Consider the following 24,544-nt stretch of genomic DNA (forward strand, 5'->3'; position numbering starts at 1 on the left):
AGGCAATTCTTGTGCCACCCATTTGAAGATACGGCCAAGATTCCAGCGGACCTGGATGATTCACCTAAACTACTCTTCCTTTCAAAATGTCATATTTCTTTTCTGATTTCTTTTGGAAATAAGTGATAATTGGAACTTCTTTGTTTAACCACATGTCTTCTGAGAAGTCTTTCTAATGCATGGTTTCTAAAATAGGTTGGAACACAATTATGTATTGTTATTTCAACCATTTTCCTGATTAATTTTCCTCCCCAAAATTTATTACTCCCTAAAACTTTTGCAAGAATTTTTTGTTTACCATTTGCTGCCCCACTGGAATGTCAGCTCTCTGAGAACAGGGCTGTTTAAATGTGTTATTGCTATCTCTCCAGGCTCTGGAGTAAGTGCTCCATAAAGATTGTTGCTTGTGTGACTAAAAATAGGCCTAATTTCACCCAGTGTTTTTTATCTAATCACTTACTAATCAATTAAAATAAAAAATACTTACTAAACAATTGAAATGAGAAAACACAATATAAGAGTTAAGTATTTTCGTTTTTTGCCAAATAGAGTGTCATTGTATTTTATACTCTCAAGTAGCAAAAGTTTTTTTTTAAATACCTGAAAGAGTGAACCCAGTTAACCTAAGTCGCATAACTATGTGAATTCTTTTTTTGTTGTTCTTTGTAGAGAATACAATTGTCAAGTACAGCTCCCATTAATTTTGTATTTCCCTCTACTTCTCAGATAAAATGGATATAGGGATTTTCCTGCTTTCTCAGTTCAAACTGAATTTCTTGTTTTCATAAACCCTGAATTCAGCTAGACATTTGTGTACTAAGGCAATAGTTAACTGCAAAATTAGTGGACTTACTGCAAGACTTGCAGATTTTATTGACTATGTTTAATGTGAAAAGTTCTAAGTTTAGGGCCCGGCGGCGTGGCCTAGTGGCTAAAGTCCTCGCCTTGAAAGCCTCGGGATCCCATGTGGACGCCGGTTCTAGTCCCGGCAGCTCCACTTCCCACCCAGTTCCCTGCTTGTGGCCTGGGAAAACAGTCGAGGACCCTGCACCAGCAAGGGAGACCCGGAGGAGGTTCCTGCTTCCCGGCATCGGATCGGCGCGCACCGGCCTGTTGCGGCTCACTTGGGGAGTGAATCATCGGACGGAGGATCTTCCTCTCTGTCTCTCCTCCTCTCTGTATATCCGGCTTTCCAATAATAATAAAATCTTAAAAAAAAAAAAAAAAATGCAATGTGATCCTGCGGGCCTGTGGACACACAGTGTCCAGGGTTCGCTGGGCTTTAAAAAAAAAAAAGTTCTAAGTTTAAATCATCATAGGACCCTTTCTTTGGGAGTATATATTTTACTTCATATGCATAGTGTTAAAATTAACATAAAATGAGGATTCACATTTCTCTATGTACTTGTTAATACTTCAATGTCAATTAGCAGTAGAAAAGTAAGCATTAATTTTTTCAATCAAAGTATTATACTGTTGTAAACATAAATGTCTACTTTATCATAACATTGGGAAATAACATTCCTTAACGTTGTTGTTAAAATGTTAAAATGTTAAAATAAATACGAATGTATACTCCTTTTTCATTTTAGGAAACTAGACTTAGAAAGTCTTAGAAAGTCTCACTCCAAGATTTTCAGTAAGACTACCGGTGAATAGTGTGGTTTATTTCTCAAGTAAATAGGTACTCAAATCACAGTTCCTGTGTTAGTAAAAGGAAGTCCCCTGAGCCTATGGAACTGTGTCATGAAAAATTAAAAAAAAATTAAAGAGCCATTTAGCATCCCTGTACACAATTCTTTCCTCTTGAAAAAAAGATAAAATGTATGATTGTATAAGATTTGTTTAAAACAAAGGAAGCTTTATGAACATTTTTAAAGGCTGCATCATATTCCATGGCATGAAAGCACAATAATACTCCGATGCAACTCCTATTTGACATATTTTACAGGCTTCAAATGTTCTAAGTAACACTAAAAGTATAGGCATACATTTTTATTGATAACTGACTATTTAATCTGAAGACATGAATAAGTCATTACATACCAACAAACTGCTTTTGAGATCAGCTCAACAGCATTATCCCTCTAACAGGATTCTCTAAGAGGATTCCTCTCTACACGGTATGTGTCTGTCACTAAGAAAATTGTTATGTGATGGATAGCAATGGTGTTTCATTGTTACTTTATTTTGATAATGTATTTTAAACATAAATAGTACTATATCATTTATTCACTTATTCATTTATTTAAATAGTATTGGTCTTTCATTCAATACTGTGCCAAATTCCCACTCCTAATTTTACATTATATAGTAAAAAGCACAGCTTCTAGTGCAGTTTTCCAGTTTTGTGTATCCTTTTCTTTTGCCCATCAATATGAAGAAACTCAGTTTCAAAGAGTTTGAGAAGAGTGAGGATTTGAGAATAAAAACTTTGAATGCTGTTGGAAAAATAATGTGAAGTACAAACTCCAAATTGAAATATAAGACAGGCAAATTTTGAAGTAAAATATATCTCCTGAGCCAACATTGAAGCAGAGAGGCTTAAACCACCACCTGCGGTGCCAGCATCCCATATGGATGCCAGTTTGAGTCCAGGATGCTTCATTTATAATCTGACTTCCCACTAACGCTCCTGTGAAAACAGCAGAACATGGCCCACATGCTTCGGCTTCTGCTGCCCACGTAGTAGACCCAGATGGAGCTGCTAAATCCTGGTTCTAGCCTGACCTAGCCCTAGCCATTAGCCATTTGGGGAGTGAAGCAGCAGATGGAATATCTTTTTCTTTCCCTCTCTTTCTGTAACTCTGCTTTTGAAATGAATAAGTACATTTTAAAATCTTTTGAGCACATATATACTGATTGATTCATTGTGTTACTTCTGAGAATTAGTATTTTACTTTGAATGGATGAGTGCCTCTCTTTTCTCTCTCTTTTCGTGTGTGTGTGTGTCTAAGTGCTCTATGTGAAATTTTCCCCTAAAATACTGGAATCAACCTATCTAAACAGAATCACCATGGGACAATTTATTTAGGAGAATTCACAGAAATAAACAAATGCCATGGCTTTCATCTACACACTGTTCCATTGACATTTTGTATGTCAGTGGTCACAAGGGATTGCCCTGAGAAGCTTTATGCTACGATCAAAAGTTCAATTATATTACTATGACATTTTTTCTAAAATGAAAGGAGATTAGCAGTGGAGGTTATAAGGCATCTTATTTTTTTCATTTCACTGGGCCTCCTCAGTCGTTGAGGATGTTGTCATGTCCCCCATGTGCATCTGATCATGCTGTCTGCTGCATAGGCTTCAAAAACTGAGGAGGCCCAGTTTTGGCACATGGTTTCCCTGCTCAGACCAGAGACCCTGTGATTTCCCCCTTGGTTGGAGTTCTAAGTCCAGCAGTGCAGTTGGGGTGTCCCCAGAGAAACTTCACCAGAAGTGATCCCATACCTGGCTTCTCTGTGTGCCGGCCATTGCAGGTTCTGGCTCAGTCCATCACCCACATCAGACTACATACACACACATAAAGATGGTTGCAGTTACCTGGTCAGTTCTGTCCCCAGTCCCATCTCATTTGCAAATCAATGGATGTCCTGGCCCAGACCATTTCTGCCCACAACACACTTGACCCTTGTGAACACCAGTGAGAACTGCAGGCTAGTCAGAGCGAAGCTCTTAGTCTCCACCAAGCCTGCCCCTAGCCCTGGTTCCTGACCATGCCAGTGTGTGCTAGACTGCTCCGGTTCATCCTTCATCTTCTTTGACTCTCATACACATCAATGGGTGTTGCAGCCTAGCTCACTATCCAGGCCACACTAATATCAGTAGATGCCGCTGCCTGTCTAGACAGGCCCGGCCTCAGCCCTGGTTCCCATGCTCACTGGTGGGAGCTGCAGTCCATCAGAGGAATACCCACAACTTCCCTACTAGTCCCACTCCCAACCCTGGATGTTGCACTTTACAGGAGGTTCTATGTTTATCTTGACAGGATTTGGCCCCAGTCCCAGCACCTGCCTGATGATTTACATGGCATTTTCAAGAGAGTTTAATTATGAGTTCAAGGGGGCCTAACTAGAATTGGAGTCTTGGATGCAGACAGAATCTCCGAAGGTTTTTAATTCCTCGATTGGTATTTCCTGTAAACATTGTAGAAAGTCAAAATTAACATACAGCATATGAGCATCATTTCAGTGAAATTCACTGCTGTTATGGTGGTATTATAGAGGGAAGTGGATAGGTCAGGTGTAAAACAGCCATCTCCGTGTTCATCCCTTTGTGGCTCACGAACAAACGAGAAGTATCCTGTTGAAGGCTCCCTGATGGCCCTCAGGTGCCCAGTGATGACATATGCTGGGCTAAAGAAATGCAAAAGGTGTTAAAGATTCGCTGCTGACTGAATATTTCTCTAAGAAAGCTTCCACTTATGAAAAAGGTCAATCTTTAGTGAAGGAAGAGAAACGTAGGGGCTTTGTACACTCCTGAGTAGGAAAAACCATCTTATAGGCACAGAACTGCTTCAAGCATAGTCATCGTGGAGCAAGAGAAGCCACTTTCACTTTCTCTCCCTATATATATTTTGTAGCAAATTATTTTTTCTTTGCAAAAAGCACATATTAATCTGATAGCTGGAAACTACACTGTAAATTAAGACATAGCTTTCCCCCAGGTTTATTTTTGTTTGTTTGTTTTTTGTCATTTAAAACTGACTTTTTATACGAAAAATTTTGGGGTGGGCTTTTTGTCTTTATTTGTGATTTCTTGCACTGCAGTTAAACTTTTGCTATAAACGGATCAAATTTTTGGCATAAGGTCATGGTTATGTGATAAGTTTTGTGCCCTATAAACAGTTACAGTGCTATTAAAAGAGAAAAGTCTTGGGTCTGTCAAATAATATATGTAGAAGTCCTATTAGCTGATGAAACACAAGTAATTTTTAACAAGTCAACATTTGTGATTATAATAAATGAGTTTTGGTTATAATCCACAGGCCATATGGTCTCAGTGTGCTATGAGTGGCCAATGCTCCTCAGTGGAAGATACTATTTTACGGGAAGTCTTAGGAAGTCTTTTACCACACAAATCAGCATCCCCTTAGGAAAAGTCCTCTCACTTGTCAAAGATGCACTTAGGAAATTGGAACTCGGGAAACCCAGGTCTACGACTGGACATTGCTTCTAAGCCTCTAACTAATTCAAAATGTTAATTATCAAAAGCAGAAATGAAAATGAGAAGGGAGTAGAACCCAGGGACAAGGCCTGGAGGATGAGAGAAGCAGCTCTATTGCAGCTAAACATTTTTTTAAAAAGATTTATTTATTTTTTTATTGCAAAGTTAGATATACAGAGAGGAGGAGAGACAGAGAGAAAGATCTTCCGTCCGATGATTCACTCCCCAAGTGACCACAACGGCTGGTGCTGCGCCGATCCAAAGCCAGGACCCAGGAACTTCCTCCAGGTCTCCCACACGGGTGCAGGGTCCCAAAGCTTTGGGCTGTCCTCGACTGCCTTCCCAGGCCACAAGCAGGGAGCTGGATGGGAATTGGAGCTGCCGGGATTAGAACCGGCGACCACATGGGATCCCGGCGTGTTCACGGCAAGGACGTAGCTGCTAGGCCACAGCGCCGGGCCCACAGCTAAACATTTTGCAGAGTAATCTGTCAGTTCTCCAATCCCGGTTGCTTTGCAGAATTTGTGAGATCTTCCCAGATCCAAGGTCAAACATTTTCCTGCTGCTGTAAACAATTCTTCCTCTCTGACTTCTCATGGTTTTTATTTCCTCTTCACATGGTTTCCCTTCACTTGTGTTATTATTTAGGAATTTTCTTGTTCTTCCCCTTCCAATCCTTCTTCCATAATCATAGATAACACTATGCTTGTTTGTCATATTCACTAGATTTTTTTTATAAATTCTGTTCTCTAATATTCAAATTTTATTTTCACAATTATATTGCTTATCTTATTGCAAGACTGTACGTTTGGCTGCGAGATACTTTCCATCACCAGATAAAAATACTTCTAGTCACCTCTTAACCAGATAGCAACCTCAGTAAGTACTCCCACAAGAAAAACTGCAATTTCTTCCATTCAACAGAAAAAAAGAAAATGTAATGTTGGCTTAGAATGTCTATGGCAATTTTTGATTTTGAGAAACAGGTTTAGTTACCCTAAGGGAATCAACAGTCTAGTAGGTAATTAATATTACTGTGCCTGATAATACATGAAGTAGAATCATGTTTGATATTTATAGCAGGGATAAAGTTTGCACCTAAATAGGCAGATCAAGACTTTACTAATTAGTGGGCCCGGCGGCGTGGCCTAGCGGCTAACGTCCTCGCCTTGAAAGCCCCGGGATCCCACATGGGCACCGGTTCTAATCCCGGCAGCTCCACTTCCCATCCAGCTCCCTGCTTGTGGCCTGGGAAAGCAGTTGAGGACGGCCCAAAGCTTTGGGACCCTGCACCCGAGTGGGAGACCTGGAAGAGGTTCCTGGTTCCCGGATCAGCGCGCACCGGCCCGTTGCGGCTCACTTGGGGAGTGAATCATCGGACGGAAGATCTTCCTCTCTGTCTCTCCTCCTCTGTGTATATCTGGTTGTAATAAAATGAATAAATCTTAAAAAAAGAAAGACTTTACTAATTAGACAATCAAAATATTCACTGGTCAGAGAAGTAAATTATTTTTCTTGAAGGATATCACTGTTTGGCTAGTTTTCCTGTACAGATTACTCCATCCCAGTTCACGTAATTCCTATCTTCTTTTGCCTTATCAACTCTAAGTGCTTTCACAGATTGTCTCTAATGGATTTCTGTCCCTTGTTACATGTTCCTTTCACTCTAAATATAGCAGTGATAGTCTTTGTAATGAAGGGGTCTCTACTATCCACCCTCCTTTCCTTTAGACACTACACTTTTCTAATGGTGTTTATTAAAATAATCTATTTTAGCATCCCAAGGTAACCAAAAGATCCCACAGCATATCCCTTAGAAAAGCCCAGTGGCAGGATACGGTCCAGGTGCCAGTCTGATGTTCACTTTGCCTCGACTTTTCTCTTTGTCTTGCCTTCTTCCAATGCAATGAGTCTGCATACTTCTTCGACCCAGGAAGACGGCGCTTGACGGTTGCTCTCCTATTTCCTATCAGAATTAGACATGTCAAAAAGAGAGTTAAAGTAGTTTTATTGGTTTTGGTGGAATTTTAAAATCTTGAGCCAACATTTAATAAGGTTGAATCTTTCTGGTAGAAATTTGAATTTCTGTGGCTGCTCTTGACAATCGGCAGATGAAGTCATTCGGGGTTGCTGTCTTCACGTGACCAGTCAGCCAAGCTGCACGGAAGCTGCCTCCACATGGGCAGAGGGTGTCGCAAACTAGCTCTAAAGAGCTCTCACCATTCTGCAGTGCTGTAGTCATTTGTGTTATGTGCCTTGCCCATTTTAACATTCGTTGATCCCTGACCTTCCGCCCCTTATGGAGATCTACTGGTCATTTCTATGTAAAAGGTCATTTATATTTCCAATCAAAGAAGGTTATGAGGATGTATTATTGGGGCCAGAATTGTGGCACAGCTGCTTAAGCTTCTGCCTGTGATGCTAGAATGTCATATGAGCACCTTTTAAAGTCCCAGCTGATCCACTTCCAATCCAGTTCCCTACTGACAGGCCTGGGACAATAGCAAAAGATGGTCCAAGTACTTGGGTCCTCACACCCACATTGGAAATTTGGATGGAGTTCCTGGCTTTGGCTTTGGTTTGACCCAAACTCCAGCTGTTGCAGCCATTTTACATCTGGGATGTGAAGCAGAAGACAGAACTCTCGCTCTCTCTTTCTCCACATCGCTCCTTACCCCACCCCATCGCCCCCAAATCAGATGTTAAACTACATAAAATTTCAAATCTCATTTTTGTGTGTAACTTGAAAATACATAAAACTTTCAATTGTATTTTGGCTTTCAAGTACATAAATTTTTAAAAAAAATTTCACGTGTTCAGAAAATATTCAACAAATAAGTACCTGTCATTTGCAAAGCACACATTTTGGTGATGAAGTTTAAAACAAGCAAAATGTCCTGCTCTGGAAAGTCTATATTCTAATAGAAGATGGCAATAGACAAGTAAACACAAGAAACAAAAAATTTTAAGTAATGGTAAATATGAAATGAATGCTCTTCTATAATTCATGATTTCATGTAGTGAGTGATACGTATGTGAAAGAGGTGAAGTGATGTGACGGGACAGAGTGTAAAGATGGAAGCAAGGGTAGTTGGTGGGATCAAGGGTATTAACATATATTGGTTATTAAGAGGCGTCAGAGTGATGGCAAACCGGGAACTAAATATCACATTTGTAGCAGCACCAGTTTTATAAACAGCTCAGAAACAATGAAATTATAGGATACAGCAAGTTCAAGAAACTTGTAGTAATTATAAGTTTGATATCTTCAAGGATTGTTTCTTGGCCTTTTGGCTAAGATCAAGTGCAATATGTGTTCTTATCAGATATCTTCAAGGAACCTAAGGCTAATGTAAGTGGGGCTTAGAAAGGAGACAAAAGTGGCAGGACAGGTGAGTAACAGATCTCATAAAACTTTGGACCTATAACAATTGGAATTTGGCTCTAAATATACTGAGAAATTACTTGAATATATGTGAGTTACATAATATGATTTTCTTCTTCAGAAATAATATCTTCCAGTTTGTAGCTATTACTGATTTTTTTCAACTGTAAAATATTATGCATATAGGAAGAAACATGAAAGACATATGTTAAGAGTTTAGTTATGATTTTATAGTAAAGGCCATTTATTTACCTCCTAACCAAGAATGCAGCATCCACAACCCCCAGAGGTATTCCAAGCAGCTCTTTCTTCTGAGCACAACCACATTGCACTGCCACCAGAAACTACAGTGCTCACATTTAGGGGGATCAGGCCCTTCATTTTCATCACAATATCTACCTATATAGTTTTGCATTATTTATTATTAAATTTTACAATTACTATTTGGCTTCTGCATTAAGAGGACCAATGGAAACTTCCTTACAACATTTCTCTTTCCTAAAAGAAAAACAAGATTTTATTATTTTTTCTCTCGCAACAATGAAGTAAGGGCAGAATCTAAGGTAATACATTTATTTCAGAAAATGACATTCAAGGGAAACAGATAAAATCCTTGAGAAAAACACAATAAGTGCTTGCATTTTAATGTCACTCCCATCTCCCAAAACCTTTCAGTAAGTAGAGCAAGTTCTCAAAATACATAGTAATACCTCCAAATACTCTGAGATAGGAACTCAGTGAATATTTTTCATTTTCCTCTTTGGGTTAACAAATGGTGAAGTAGCTGTGGAGGTTTAATAGGTAAAATGGAAAAATGAACATGTGACAACTGCCATATGCTGTGTGGGCTGCTATAACAAAATAGCATGGACGATGTCATTTATAAACAACAGCAACTTGTACATTGCCATTGTGGAGCCTGGCAAGTACAAGGTGCTGCTGGCCAAATCAGATTCCTCGTCTAGTCAAAGTCCATTTCTGATTCACAGATGACTCCTTCTCAGGCATTCTCACATAGTAGAAGGATGGGGATCTCTATAAGGTTTTCATGAGACTTCATTTCCTATATCCATCACCTTAGAGGGTGAGACTTTAACCTATGAATTTGGGAGAGATGATAGCAACACTCAACAGCTTCATGAGCAATACCCCAACCCCAGAGGATGTGAAGAACTCTAACCCGATGGTGCTCATTTCATTCTTCTTTCAGGGATATGTTTAAGCTCCAGCGTTTGATATCACTCTGACCAACAAGATGAAAGGAAGCAGAGTCCAAGAGTCATTAATGACACAAATTGGTGCAAGAATCAAGAAGACAGAGGATGGTAAGATAAGTAGAAATTAGTAAAGCAGAAAGTGAAAATGTGGTGTGTCTTTCAGAGCCCAGGACCCAGGGTCATCCAGCTGCAAGGTCATGGCCACAAATTCCGTTACTAAAAAGTTCATTCAAGGCATCCTTGAGGGCTTCTCTCTCTTTCCCATCCTGCCAGTGCTTCAAAGAAAATCCAGCAAGCAGCTGACCAACACACCCTGGCAGGTACAGACTGTGGATCCCAGTGTGATACAAACTAAAACGGGAATGATGAGGATTTGAAGCTGAACAGGTGGGATCTGGTACCAGAAAAAGAATCAAGAATGATCCCATGTTCTGGGCTTGTGAAAGTGAGAAAGTGCCATTTTCTGAGCTCAAGAACATGAAGACATAGCAGTTCGGGAAACTCAACTTAGATGCATTGCTTTCATGTGTGACATTTGAGGTGTCTGGTAATTATCCGAGTGCGCTATTGTGTACATCAGTCACACTAGATTACCCTGGACTTATAAAGTAAAGAGAAAAAAAGAAAGAGAAGCGGTTTTGGAAGCAGGAAAAGAGAGGAGGGGAGGTATATAAATGAGAGATGTGTGTGCCCAGGACAGAAGGAGGGCTTACATCTGGATTTTCAGTTGTGTTACAAGGAAAACAGCAAGACACCATAGTGGAAACTGGGTGCATATTTAGCTTAAGCAGTGTTGTATTTCCTATAACTATGACGTGGAATCCAGAAAGATCCAAATGGACCACAGCATGAAGGACAGTGAACATTCCTCCACTCATTGAGTGGAAAAAGGACCAGACACCAAATGAACACCCCTGTCCATACCTTTTCTAAACACAGTAACATTCCACAAACCTGAGAATACAGAGGGAAGTCACTTTATCTTCATTTTATTTTCCTCTGGTTTCTTGGCTGACCTAGGAATTAACCTAAAAAGAAACAGGTCAACCGTTTCAAATGCATCCATCTACCTGAAACCTCACAGAAACTGTGAAGTTACCTGTTTTGACAACTGTCAGCCATGTAACCATTCAAGATAGGGTGTGTTTCTGTGAGCTGCGGACAGGGAATCTTAATTCATAGCCTCTTCACTTGTGCTGCCAAAGAGCAAGAATTTTGTGCTTGAAGTCACGTGTATATATGGATGAGTTTACCATATCTCACAAGGTTCAGTGACAAAATAATGACAACTTTTGCACCACTTTAGATTCAACCACTTTATTTGAAAGCTATGGAATTTTAGATTGTAAAAGATGATAAAAGTATCATTTTTCTGGACCTGTAGTGTAGGTATTCTGACTCTAGTCATCTAATATATTATTTTGATATAAAATCAGTTTCAGCAATAGTAACCCAAATTATATGGTAAGAAAGAATACAGATTTTTACAAGACAATGAAACAGACCAGTTAATTCTTTCATCTTTTTCACTATATGAAAGAGAACTGAAAGTGTGGAAAACCTAGGGTCTGTGTTATGATACAGTGAATTGTTATCAGTGATGCTGGCATCTCACATGAAGCTGGAGTTCCTGCTGTTCCACCTCCGACCCTGCTCCCTTCTAATGAGCTTGGGAAAGCAGCAAAAGATGGCCAAGTGCCTGGACCCTTGCCACCTACATGGGAAGCCTAGATGGAGTCCTGCTTCTTCTGACTCTTGCAGCCACTAGATCTCTCTCTCTCTCTCTCTCTCTCTCTCTCTCTTCCTTTCAGATAAATGAATAAATCTTCTTCTTTTGTAAAAGTATATAATCTCATCCCTAACTTTAACAGGAATCTCAAGTAGCAATCATGTGCATATGTATGTTAATAGAAAAATGCCGATGAGTCAGCGTTGTGTAGGGGCATGTTTTTATTTGCTGAGCTGATTAAGTGACCTGCAAATCATGCCTGTTATCTAAAACTGTGAGTGTAGGAATGAGGAGCTGTAAACATAAAATAAACCAAAAGAGCTGTCAGGATTGTGATAATAATTTCGTCTCAAATACTCCAGCTAAAAATACAATCAGCTAACTCATTTGAAGGTTTAATTAGCTGAGTTAAGGCAAACTGTTGATTCTGAACTAGCTACAGCATAATGAGTCAATCCAAATGTTCTCTGTCACTGGAACACGAGTATATAAACAGACTTGTCTCTCAGGGGTAAAACTCACAGATGATTGATAGATGAATTTTGGCAGAGGCACAAGAGCAAAATTAGAAATAACTGGGCAAAATATTGACAATGGCAAACTCCAAACCCTTGAAAAGCATGGTTCTGAGTAAATTTCACACTCCAATTGTGGTTGAACATTGCAAAAACCTTCCTGGAACAGAGAGATTTTAAATTGAGAAATTTGTGGGTGGGAAAAGGATGATAAACTGAAGCAAAACTTTCCAGGAATGTGTCCAAATAAATGACTTTGGATGTGTATGTTTTCTCATTTTTTGTTGCCTATTTCTGGTTATGAACAGAGATTGTGTTGTGTGTTGATGTTGATGAATATTCATGAACCAGGAAGGAAAATGTTCTGTTACCTGGAGCTATAACATTCACTTTTCAAAAACCTGCATAAGGACTATGCCATCTGTCTTAACCTGCTGTGAATTTGGATGCCTTGTACCTTATAGGGGGCCTTCTCAGAGGGCTGCTGCTGATGGCAAGACAAACAACAGTGGTGGCTCACAAAGCTTAAATTCTCAAGTCATCAGTGCCAGCACAGAGCTGGTTCTACGGTTGTTCTGGAGACAAGTGGGAGATGACAGTGTGCTCAAAATAGCAATACTGCGTACCTAAGTGCTGGTGTCAAAGTTCCGCTGGAGAGCTGCCTGTTTCGTTTCAGGAGAACACTTAGAAAAATTCAGCTATCAGAGGCACAAGTTATTTTCATGGGACCACTGTTTCTGTCTTTTTGATTGAGTTATCACTTTAAACTAGCAATTTGCATACTTACACATTAAGCAAAATTACTTCTTTTGTGCAGCATATGTTTTAGAGCATTCTCCATATGTCAAGGATTTACAAGTCACAGGAAGTACAAAGATGTGTGTGATATTACAGGTCATGCTCCTAATTTGGTAGAAAAGAGACAAATGAACAGATACAACATTGAAGTTCATGCTGTGAGTGGGAAGAAAGTGCATTGTTGCTCCTATAAGGAAACTGAGGGATTTCGCTTGGGGCATCTGGGAAAGACCTTACAGAGAAACTGACATTTGAACTAGGTTTGAAAGCTAAGTATAATTTTCTAGATTGAGAAGTCAAAACAATTGGAGTGATGACTGTATTTTTGGCAGTGATTGAGGTGATGTTTTTATGTGTGAATTTTTTTGCAAACTTAACAAATTGAGTATATTAAAAATATACTTCCTCCTTCTAACCATGTTCTATATCATAAAGACTTAAAAATAATGAGATATTACAAGAGAGACACATGTTGTGATTAATTTCCCAGGGGAAAGGGGAGAGAAAAGAATTTTGGAACAGAGTATATGAGAGGAGGATCAAGAAAGCTGGGAATAGAGTGTGAGAAGTTTTGGATGTCAGGCTGCAATGCTCAATTCTTTTTTTCCTGTGGGTAACTTTGTATCATTAAATGTCATTACAAACATTTATAAGGATGAAAAAAGCCTGGGGAAGTTTATGTCTTAGGATGCAAATTCAAATTACAACACTCAAATTAACCAAGGTGGTGGTTTCCAAAACCATTGAGACCCTGAGGACAGAAATAAACAAATGGTACTAAGTATAGAGAAATCATTAAACTTGAAAAAAGAGTTGATACAGATGCTGCAGACTCACGTACTTAGAGGAAGAAATATATGGGGAGCATGCTGCCAAAAACTCAGAGCACTGATCATAGTAAGTGAAAAAATGTTTGCTCATGTTAAATAGTCACTCTTTCACTTTTATTACCTTAGCACCTCTTAAGTATATGTTCTAAGTTTCAGAGCCACTGAGTTACTGTTGCCTGCTTACATTTTGTGGGCCCAATTTAGTTAGGATATAGTTGTAGTTATAAGTGAAGTGATGCCTTCTTGTACTATTAAAAAAAATGTTCTCTTATGACTGCAGTCTGAGTTACAAGCTTAGTACATCAGAAGGGAAAAACACTGAATTTAAGGAAACTCGGGGCAAATACCAGAGTAACTGAGATCCAGGAACAGCAAGAGGAATGACAGTAACTAGCCTTCAGTCAATATAAAATAATTGCTTGTTAAAGTAAGGGGTACCCATACCTCTCATGAGACATTATGGTTTAAACAGATGGAGAATGAAGAAAAGTCATAAAGGTTCGTTTGGTAAAACAGGAACTTACAGTCCAAGTTTACTCCATTTTTCCAAAGGTTTTCTCAGTGTTTAAATCAGGAAGTATCTGTTCAATCATCTTCCCAATAACTGCTAATTTCCTAATAAGCACAAGGCCCCCAGAGTACTGACCTCAAAGCTTAGCAATTACCGACTTTGACGTTAGACTTGGCCTTGGTATTAATTTCATCTACCAAGAGTGTGTATCTTTGAAAAATTCACTTTTTGAGTCTCAATTTCCTTTTTGTGAGCTCAGTGTAGTCAGTAACCAGTCAATGCACTTGAACCACCTAGCAAAAGGCCTTGCACATGAAAATAATATCAATAAATTCATTGAGAGAACAATGTTCCAGATGGTTTTAAGGATTCGTTGAGAGGTTGGTGATATTGCTGGTAATTCCAGGATATCATATTAATGAGTGATGGTTCAAGTCGCAGGCACTTTGCTTCCAATCCCACCTTTTTGCCTATGAACCTGAGAAGGCAGCAATTCATAGCCACGTACTTGGGCCCCTGCTATCCATGAAGAGACCTGGATGGAGTCCCTGGCTCCCGGTTTCAGCTTGTCTTAGCCCTGACTGTTGCAGCCATTTGGCTAATGAACTAGTAGATGGAAGATGCACAAATTCATTCTCATTTCTCTGTCTGTCTGTCTGTCTCTCTTACATTCTATCTCTTTTAAAAATAAATATTTAAGGATTCATTAAGGAAATGATGAAGAAATATATTTAAACTTATAGTACAACATGCTCAGGAAATAAATAACCCTTCACCCTTAAATTTGAGCACCTTAGTACACAGATGAATCTTAGTTGATTTTTGTCTATACTATTGTGCTCACTGTGATGAACTCAATTAAACACAGAAACTACAGAGCCCATTTTCATACATCAATGTACTTTATGCACATTATTTTTAGGGCTTTCTATGTTATCTCATTCACAAAGCCCTAATAGGATGTTATCTGAGAAAAATGTTATTAGTAGCACACTTAGTGCTGAAGTATGCCATGATGAAAGGAATCTTAACGGGAGTGAGCTAATTAGAGATTATTAAATTGGAGGACAGATGTCTAACAATATCCATAGTCAGCCATGTGCCACTCCAAAGGTATTTTCCCTTCTCTTATATCAATTAAGTATTACACAGCTTTATTTCCCCATAAGTATAGACATCAGTCAGGGTGATTAGAATGACTTGGAAAGCTCAGTGGCTTAAAGCAACAAGTTTATTCCTGTATTATAACCATTTGTTGACATTATGGTCAGGGTGCAAGTTCTCAAATGGATCAGGGATCCAAGGTTTATGGAATAGCCATAATCTATTATCAGTCACCCTGCAGAGGAAAACAGAGATTTGAAGATCTGGGAACATTTTGTCATGAAAACTGTTTTAATCACAACGTGACACGTTGTATCCTGACTGTAACTCACCCAACAGATTCTCATTCTAACAATAAGGGTATCTTGAGAGACAACCCTTCCAAGTGGGAAGAATGGGGAAGGAATTATACTATTTCATAAATTCAGCAAGTGTGTATGCTTTCATGTTTCTTACATTGATGAGTAACCAGACTTTAAAAAATGATCAATGTGAGAGCAACATGAAGCTCTTCTGGGGTGAAGGAACCAATAATTTTTGGCTATACTCTCCAAGTGCGTTAATGGTGGCATATAGCAGAGAACCGGCTCTGCCAGTAAACAATTCTAAAGACAGCAAACCTGAAAATAAAGTGTTATCTGCTGTGCATTCTTGGGACAGGATTCTGGCAAATAATATTAATATATATACATAATGTTTACACACACATCAGGAAAGGACAGGCATTAGAAATGTTGGTAGATAAATGTTCATAAAAGAAATTGTTTTCCTTTCTCCACATAATCCCCATGTCACCATTGTCTACTTATCTCATTGTCACTACAGTTTATACTTTCATAAATCTGAAGCTTATCAATAGTAGCAACTATCAAATAGACAGAAAAATAAGGAAAATACCTGCCAATGAAAGAAATAAAAGAGAATGAGCAAAATCATAGAGGCAATGTGGCATTTCATTTGGAAGAAAATTATTGTAATGTGTTTGTAACACCTGCTGGAAAGTGGTAGAATGTCAGGATACAAACTTCAGTGTTTGCAGCTCAGTTATGTAAAGACAGCCAAGCTAGTTTAAATTGCTCCATCTCTCATTTCTGGGGAAGAAGCATCAATGTTTGCTACTGGAATGAATTTTAGCTGCTGCATATAAGAGGTTTGCCAAATTCTGCAGAAACAGCAATTGTGGAGAGCTAGTTATGCTAGGATAGTAGTATTGACAATAATTATTTCAGAAGGGAGGAAAAACCCAGCAAATTGTACAAGTTTACTTCCTCCTCCTTGTTGACATCTCCTATCTTTGTAACTTACTAAGAATAAAGTATGGAGACAAGGTTATGCTTGTTAAGAAACAGAAAACACATAGATTGTTAAGTTCCTGGAGAATTCAACAACTCGTTGAGAATGTGCAGTTGACAGCACATTCAGAAGGCTAAGTTATCAAAAGAAGGATTCAAGAAAATGGTGTAAAGATCACAATGAGCATTCTGGCATGTAACATTAACACATATACATCTCTCTCTCTCTCTCTCTCTCTCTCTCTCTCACACACACACACACACACACACACACACACACACACACCCCAAATAAATAGCATTCTGAAATGAGCCTGATTCTGAAGCTAGGTCATGCTTGCACATTTTACTACCATAACAGGAAGATTGGCAGAAAAAGCGGGAAGAACTGTCTGCCAAACCTTGGGTTCCATGCTGAAGTAACATTTCAACCGTTTTTGCACCATTTCCTAGCTCCAAACTATGAACGACAGCTGAATTGCTGGAGATATAAGAGAGGAACTCTGCAGAAGCAGGCCTGTTATGCATTTCAGTATTTGTTGATGCCTTAAATTTCAGTTGTGTGGCACAAAACTTTATGTAGGACTAATAGACTACATTACTCATGAATTCATTTATATGACTAAGTTTTTTTTTAAATAAGATTTCTATTTATATATTCTACTTAATTTTTTTTATCCCAAGGAGAACTTTAGGCTGTCACTGTTGTAAAGAGCAATTGTTACTGGTGAGAATTGCATTTCTGGTGATAATGAGTTGATTCCTGTTTAAAATTATCTCAAACATGTAACAGGCCTGGATACAACAATATCAACAAATTCCGTCTTGGGGGAGCTGTGCCCTTTTCTGGACTGAAAATATGTATATGAAAAGTGAATATAATCAAGTTCAAGGTCTCATAAAGTTCAAATGAACAGAGGAAAGCAAATAAAAATAGACCATACAGGGAGATAAAGTGAAAGAAACAGAAGGAAGGAAACATGCTTTAAAAAGTAATAACCATTGTCATGGTGAACTAAATTTAAAAATAAGAAAATTTGACCTATTGTATCTAAGAGTGAAGTTATCTGTAACTGACATAAAAACAACTCTCAGGAACTTATGTATAGAAAATGAGGGTAAGCTATTTTGGCTTTATAAGATTAAGTCAAATTATATTTGCTAAATTAATTTTAAGTTAATGGATTTATGAATAAATTTGTTAATAACATAGAATCTATATAATTATATGACCATAAGTAAACACTATATTAATAGGTGATTTGGATGGATAATATATTTTGGAACATGTTAAAAACTAAATAAGCAAAACTTAAATAGACTATACTTAATAAAATAAATCTAAGATAAACTGGCAAATAGAGTCGATTTCAAATATACAGTTCATTAACATGGAAATTCAGATAACAAGGAGAACGTATTGAGATAATTTTTGAGGCCACCACGAATTAAGGAATATAATTTTAGGCTTTATATCTGAGAGCTGTGCACTAAAAGTAAATACAATTTAAATGGAGGAATTCTTGAATTTATATTTACATACTGTTCTCTTATCTTTATAAAAAATGTTAATAAATTAGATTCTGAGGTTCATAGCAAAATGAGTAAGTAGTGCAACACAATTCTGATAATGTTAATAATGTAATATTAACATAAAAAGAAGAGTCAATAAATAATGCAGTAAGTGAAAAGTAAAACAAACAATTCTGTGGGAGTATAGGCAAGCACTACAAACAACAACCAATTTTTAAATTCCCATCTAATTCATACATAATAAATTTTATAATTATTACAGATAAAATTAAAATATATTTGTATATCACTCCTAATCAATGGCTAGACAAAGAATATAAAACAAAATTTGACAAAATCATATTTGCAGCACTACTGATACATATACAGGAATTTCTGTGTTTGTTCATTTTTCTTTTTTAAGTTTAGCTTTCAATCTAAGGAAGAAAAATACAGTATCTGTCCTTCTGGAATTATTTCACTAAGCAAGATGCCCTCTAGTTGCATCATATTCATATAAATGATAGAATTTCATTCATATTTGTAGCTGAAAAATAACCCATTGTATCTATGTATATAGCATATTTTCTGCTTCCTCACTCCCTTCCTCCCTCTCTTCCTTCCTTCCTTCCTCCCTCCTTTCCTTCCTTCCTTTTCTTCTTTTCCTTCTACATTTCCTTTATCCATTCACCTGACAATGGACACCTTGGCTGATAGTGACCTCAAGCTACTATGAACGGTGGTGCTATCAACATGGTGGTGTAGGTAACCCTTGGATACAGTGCTTTATGTCTTTTGAATATACACCCGTAGTGAGACCACTAGATCATATGAAAACTCTCTTTCTACTTTTTTAAGAAATTTCCATATCATTTTCCACAGTCATTGCACTTAATTACATTCCCATCAGTACTGTGTAAGAGTTCCCCTTTCTCCACATCCTCACCAGGATTTACTACGCTCTGACGTTGGGATTTTAACCAATCTGACAGCAGTCAGTCAGTAACTCACTGTGGTTTTGATTTTTCCTTTCACTAATGACTACTGATATTAAACATTTTTCATGTACTTGTTAGCCATTTGTTCTTTTTCTTTGAGAACTATTCATTTGAAATCCTTAGCCTATTTCTTCACTGGATTGGTTCTTTTGCCGTTGAGTTTTTTTAGCTTCTAATATACTCTGGATATTAATCCTTTGTCAGGTATCTTGCTAACACTTTTTCCCATTCTGTTAGATGTCACTTCACTCCACTATTGTTTTTCCCCTCAGCCAAGAGCACGCATCAAATGCTTGACTCTGAAATGCCTTCTGAATTCGACATAATCATGTTCATATAGCTTTCTCTTTGTTGGCTGTGTTTGAGGGTCTTAACCCAGAAGTCATAACCAACATTAACCAATGTCTTGAACAGGATCGAGCGCAGTGAGGACGAAGAGTAGGGGAGAAATATGAGACTACAAGACAGTGACTTTCTGAGGCATGCTCCTCTGTCCCAACACTACACGAAAACATCGATGCTTAGTGAAAGCAGTGTGGTTACTGCTTAAACCCAATGCTAGAGAAATCTCTTGGTCTTCCCTATCTAAAGCACTACCCCTTATATAACTTTAGGAAGTTACTGTCTGCATTGTAAGCAGAACTAAAGGATGACAAAGTTCCTGAAAGTACTTTGCTTTTTATCATAAGAGCACTGAAAAGTCATGAAAGTGTTATAAGCAGTGATGTGAAATGATTAGGTTTTACTCTAGTATCTTGTTAAGTTTCTGTTAGAAATACATTGGAGGACCATAAGGCCAAGGAGCAATTCTGTGAGCAAGTGACGAGAGTAATATAGATTTATGGCTGTAGAGGTGCAGGTAAATAAACATACAGTTTTTTGAAAAAATATTTATTTTATTTATTTTAAAATTGGAGTTTCAGAGACAGAGAGAGGGTGACACAAGGCTGCTCTAAGCCCAAGCCAGGAACCAGGATTCTCATTTCGATCTCCCACGTGGGAGACTCAGGCACTCGGATCATTTTGTGTTGCTTCTTCAAAGTCATTAGCAGAGAGCTGGATCAGAAGCAGGGCAGTCAGAACACTAACCAGCACCCAAAGGAGATGCAACTGGCATAGGCAGTGGCTTTAGTGATTACACCACAACTCTGGCCCAAATTAATCATGTAAAATACAAAATTGCTGATAAGTCTATGTAGTTAAGGAATAATGTGATTTTGAAATGTCTTCTGAAACTCCTACTGAGTAAAAACTTGTACTCATATTAATTCATTCACTACATACCTCTAGGGTGTCTGATAGAAATGAAGCACAATCTTGTGGTCCACGCTGGTATCGGTTGGCTAAACATATGGATAGTAGCCAAACTTAAACTTTTCAACATCAGAAATAAAGGTCAGCAAGATAAAAAAAAAATTAAGGAGTTCCATTAACTTTGGATGGAGGAAGAGGAGGAAGTACAGACACAATTTTGAAATTTTGACCTGTTTTACCCATTTTGACCAGGTTTTGGAATGTTAAGCAGCACATGAATATCCTCTACAAGATTGTTCTTTCCACAGAACAATCCTAAAAATAAAATGTGGCTTCTTAAAATAAAATTTTCATAAAAGGTCAAGGACTTCTGCTTCAGTCTCATTAATATCCTAATCTAACCAAAATGAGTTAGTCATACCAAGGTCTGATTGATAGCTGATTTCAAGAGGAAACCATTTCCATCTTAGCAAGCAACACTTAGCAGCATTTTATTTGGTATAGACTGTTAAGCTCAGGATTAATGCCTCTAACATTTCATTGCAAATATGAAAATTAAATTAGGCAGAAGTCCCGGAATTCCTCTTCCCAGAGTCATAGCCACGCAAACCATTCACCATTGCGCTTAAGTGTGTGAATATTCTTATCGGGGCCACTTTTCCTGCTACACAAAAGAAAATATTTATTACTCATGGCTCTGCCCTGCTTCCCAGGGAGGCTGTCCCCTCACTGAGGGACCACAGGACTACCTCACAATGAGAGTGCAGTGCAGAAACAGTTCTTTGCTGGCTTTCTCTCACACATGCAGCCAATTTAGCCATAAACCAAAATTGACATTTTTCTTTTAAGGGTTGCTAGGAAGCAGACCCACATCCCTGTTGGTGTAAGCTACAATGAGGGTCAATGCCACAGTGCCTGGTGGCATGTGACTATAGGACACTGTGCATGTAGCTACCTGTGTCCTCTGCCTTGTGTTCATGCCTGCTTGAAATATTACATTTTCACCTTAAACTGAATTGTGCTGAACCCATCGGATTTTCTGAATTAGAGGATATGCCAAAATTGTGCTTGGCATAAAGTTCTTGCTCATAGTTAATTGTTCCTCATAATCAGACCCTCTGTCTCTCACAGTGTTCACATTGGCACATCAACAACTCATTTTCAAATGGTATATAATTCTTCCCTGCAAGTGACATGATCTTGCCCTAGGGTTCGACATGAGTCTTTAGTGAAATAACCGATCTGAAGGGCCCTAAGGAATATTTTATGAACATGTCTTTCAAATCAAAAGATAAAAGTGATAAAAGTTTTGTTCAGATGGGTAAAAGTCAAACCATGGATCTCATATTTTTTTTTTCCTACCATAGGAGCTCACCACTTTATGGTTAGTAGGACAGATTGAGCATCCTAATCAGAAAATTCAAAATTTAGCATGTTTCAGAATCTGAAACTTTGGGTTACCTAGGTGAGGCCATGATGAAAAATTCCGCACCATAAAGCTTCATGCCATTTACAAAGTTTCTCAAAATGCTGTATAAGATCACCTTCAGCCTACATATATAAGGTGCTCATGGAACCAAATGAATTTTGTCCTCAAATCTGGGTTCTATCCCTACAAAAAAATGTTATGTTTAAGCAAATAGTCCAAATGGTGAAAAAAAGAAAGACTAGAAAGATGAAAATGCAGTTCAAATTACACAGATGATGTCTGGTATACATCCAGTTTTTATCTTTAATGATCTCCACTTTATGAATCTGTCACCTACCACCCGCTACCATCAACATCATCATTACGTTCAGATATTTGCTGAAAATGATCAAGAGGTATGATCTTATCTAGATTTTGTGCTTCAGAGGCTACAATTTGATTTGTCATTTTGTGTTTAACATAGAAATTGACATGACAATTTGATATTACAGGTTAAATTATATCCTCTCATTTCTATATGGTTATGATCTAGTGGTTGCTATAACAACGGAACAAAGGGTAGAAATTTCAACTTTTTAGCAGATTATTGACACTTACGTAATGAACTTGCAGGTAGAATTTTGAAAAGGAGTTCATGGGATTAACTGTTTAAATTGTTAGGCATTTCTGGAAATGCAGGCTATGTCTTAATAGTCTCTGTCTCTAAGGACTGCGCACCCCTGGCTCCATTTGAAGCTCAAGGTTCCAATGTAAAGAATTCCAGCGATTTAGAATGTCTTTGGACATTCTATGAGATGAGAAAGGAAATTTCATTGGAAGTAAGTTTTGAAAAAAATAAGATGATTCTTCTAGTAATACAGAAATATAGAGAGGTTTTAAAAATCACAACCAAAGAGGCATTTCTTGTCCTATGATGATTAAAATTCTGTTATTTGCTTATCTCTCCATGTATGGGTTACAGCATGAAAATATGCATAGTTTTTCTGTACTTGAATACATGCTGTCTTCAAGAAAGTTAACAAGAATTTGGCATTAAGTATTAAGATGAGGTTAAACACTAACTCAGGAGTTAAGTAGCTGCTTAGGACGCCTGCACTCCATATCATAGTGTTTGAGTTCAGGCCCTGGTTCCTCTACTTTCAATTTGGTTTCTTTCTGCTCCTTTTGTGAGAGACAACAAGTGATGGCTCAAATACTTGGGTTTTTGCCACTTAGACAGGGGATCCAGATGGGGTTCAGGCCCCAGGCAATATCCTTTATCCTAAGACATTCCTAGATACTTTGGGCCTTTGGGAAACAAACCAAAGTAGATGGAAGATGTTTCCTTTCCTGTTTCTCTTTCTGTCATTGTGTCTTTCAACTAAACAAAAATAAGTAAAGCTTTAAAAAGAAAATGTCAGTATGAGCACTGCTGTATAAGACAGGTCATTTGATTTCTACAAAGACTTCACCAGGGCAGTGCAGTGGTGTGCAGGCTGATACTTCGCCTGCTAGAGCCAACATCTGATGTAGACACTGGTTTATATTCTGGTCACTCAACTTCTTTCTGTGTTTGGTTTTGGTTTTATTTTTTTGTTTGTTTTGTGCTCCACTTTTAATCCATCTTTCTGCATATGGACTGGAAACACCACAGAGGATGGTCCAAGTCTTTGGGTCCCTGTACCCATGTGGGAGACCTGGAAGAAGCTCTTGGCTCCTAGTTTTACATGAGCTCAGTTCTGGCCTTTGTGGCCATATTTTGGGAGTAAAACAACAGATGGAAGATTCTCTTTCTCTCTCTTTCTGTCTCTCATTTAGGGATATTAAAAAATAAAGAAAAGCTATGAACTTTGCATCTTTCATGGTGTTGAGACAAAAGCTAAAAATTAACCAGAGAGAAAAATCTATTAAATGTCTATAAAATTTAAACAGATTTATTATTACAATATTTAAATCACTGCTATAATTCTTGTAGCATCTATTAGCTGTCTATTACTAATGACTAAATCTTATAGGTAAGAGTTATAGCTTATGGCTAACAAGATTTAGAAAATATATTTTAATTCTAATAATCATTCCAATTTAAAATGGATTTTAAAATCTATTATGCAACTGAAACACTTAACAAATACCCAGATACATGTTCAGGAAGGAATGCTGGGTGTTTAGTTGTTGCTGGAATTTGAAGTGAATGAATCCCTATTCATATTCATGTTTGTGAATGGAAATCAAGTAAATGAAATAATTGAAGGGAAAATGACTAGAAGCAGAGCAGCAAGATAACAGTAATACACAGTGTAAGAGCATCCCACTAAAGAGTGGCAGTAATATTGCAGAGGAGCAAACAAACTTAAATAAAATGAGTTTGGGTAGCTCCATGAGATGCTCAAGGAAACTATTTTAGAAATTAAATGAGCCATAAAACCAGCAATGGATTCCATATACATGGCTTATACATCAAGGCTTAGAAAGAGATCATTGAATAAGTTGGAGTTAAGAAAAATGAAAATCGTTTTGGGAAATATAGGCAAGTGGCATTGTTGAGATACTAAATAGAAATGCCACAATGTAGCTGCGAAGTGTGTGTCTAGAGCTCATAACCAAAAACAGGGCAACGGACGAGCAGTGGTAGAGGAGGTAAAGAGACAATCAATGTGTGTGAAGTTGTAACATATGATGCATGAGAATAAGGAAGACCAACAATTCCCACACATATGGAAGGCAAGGAGCATGTTTTTATAAGGTTGGTACTTTGTGAACAGAGAAGAAACAGGAGAACCAAGTGCCATTGCTTTAATACATGTACTATCAATAGTACA

At 37.9% G+C, this 24,544-nt stretch overlaps 1 pseudogene; it reads left to right on the plus strand.

Annotated features, from left to right (window-relative positions):
• Positions 1 to 8,446: 8,446 nt before the first annotated feature.
• Positions 8,447 to 8,528, plus strand: LOC131479702 (U2 spliceosomal RNA; annotated as a pseudogene).
• The last annotated feature ends 16,016 nt before the right edge of the window (positions 8,529 to 24,544 follow it).

Source organism: Ochotona princeps, chromosome 2, assembly GCF_030435755.1.
Source record: "Ochotona princeps isolate mOchPri1 chromosome 2, mOchPri1.hap1, whole genome shotgun sequence".
Classification (NCBI taxonomy): domain Eukaryota; kingdom Metazoa; phylum Chordata; class Mammalia; order Lagomorpha; family Ochotonidae; genus Ochotona; species Ochotona princeps.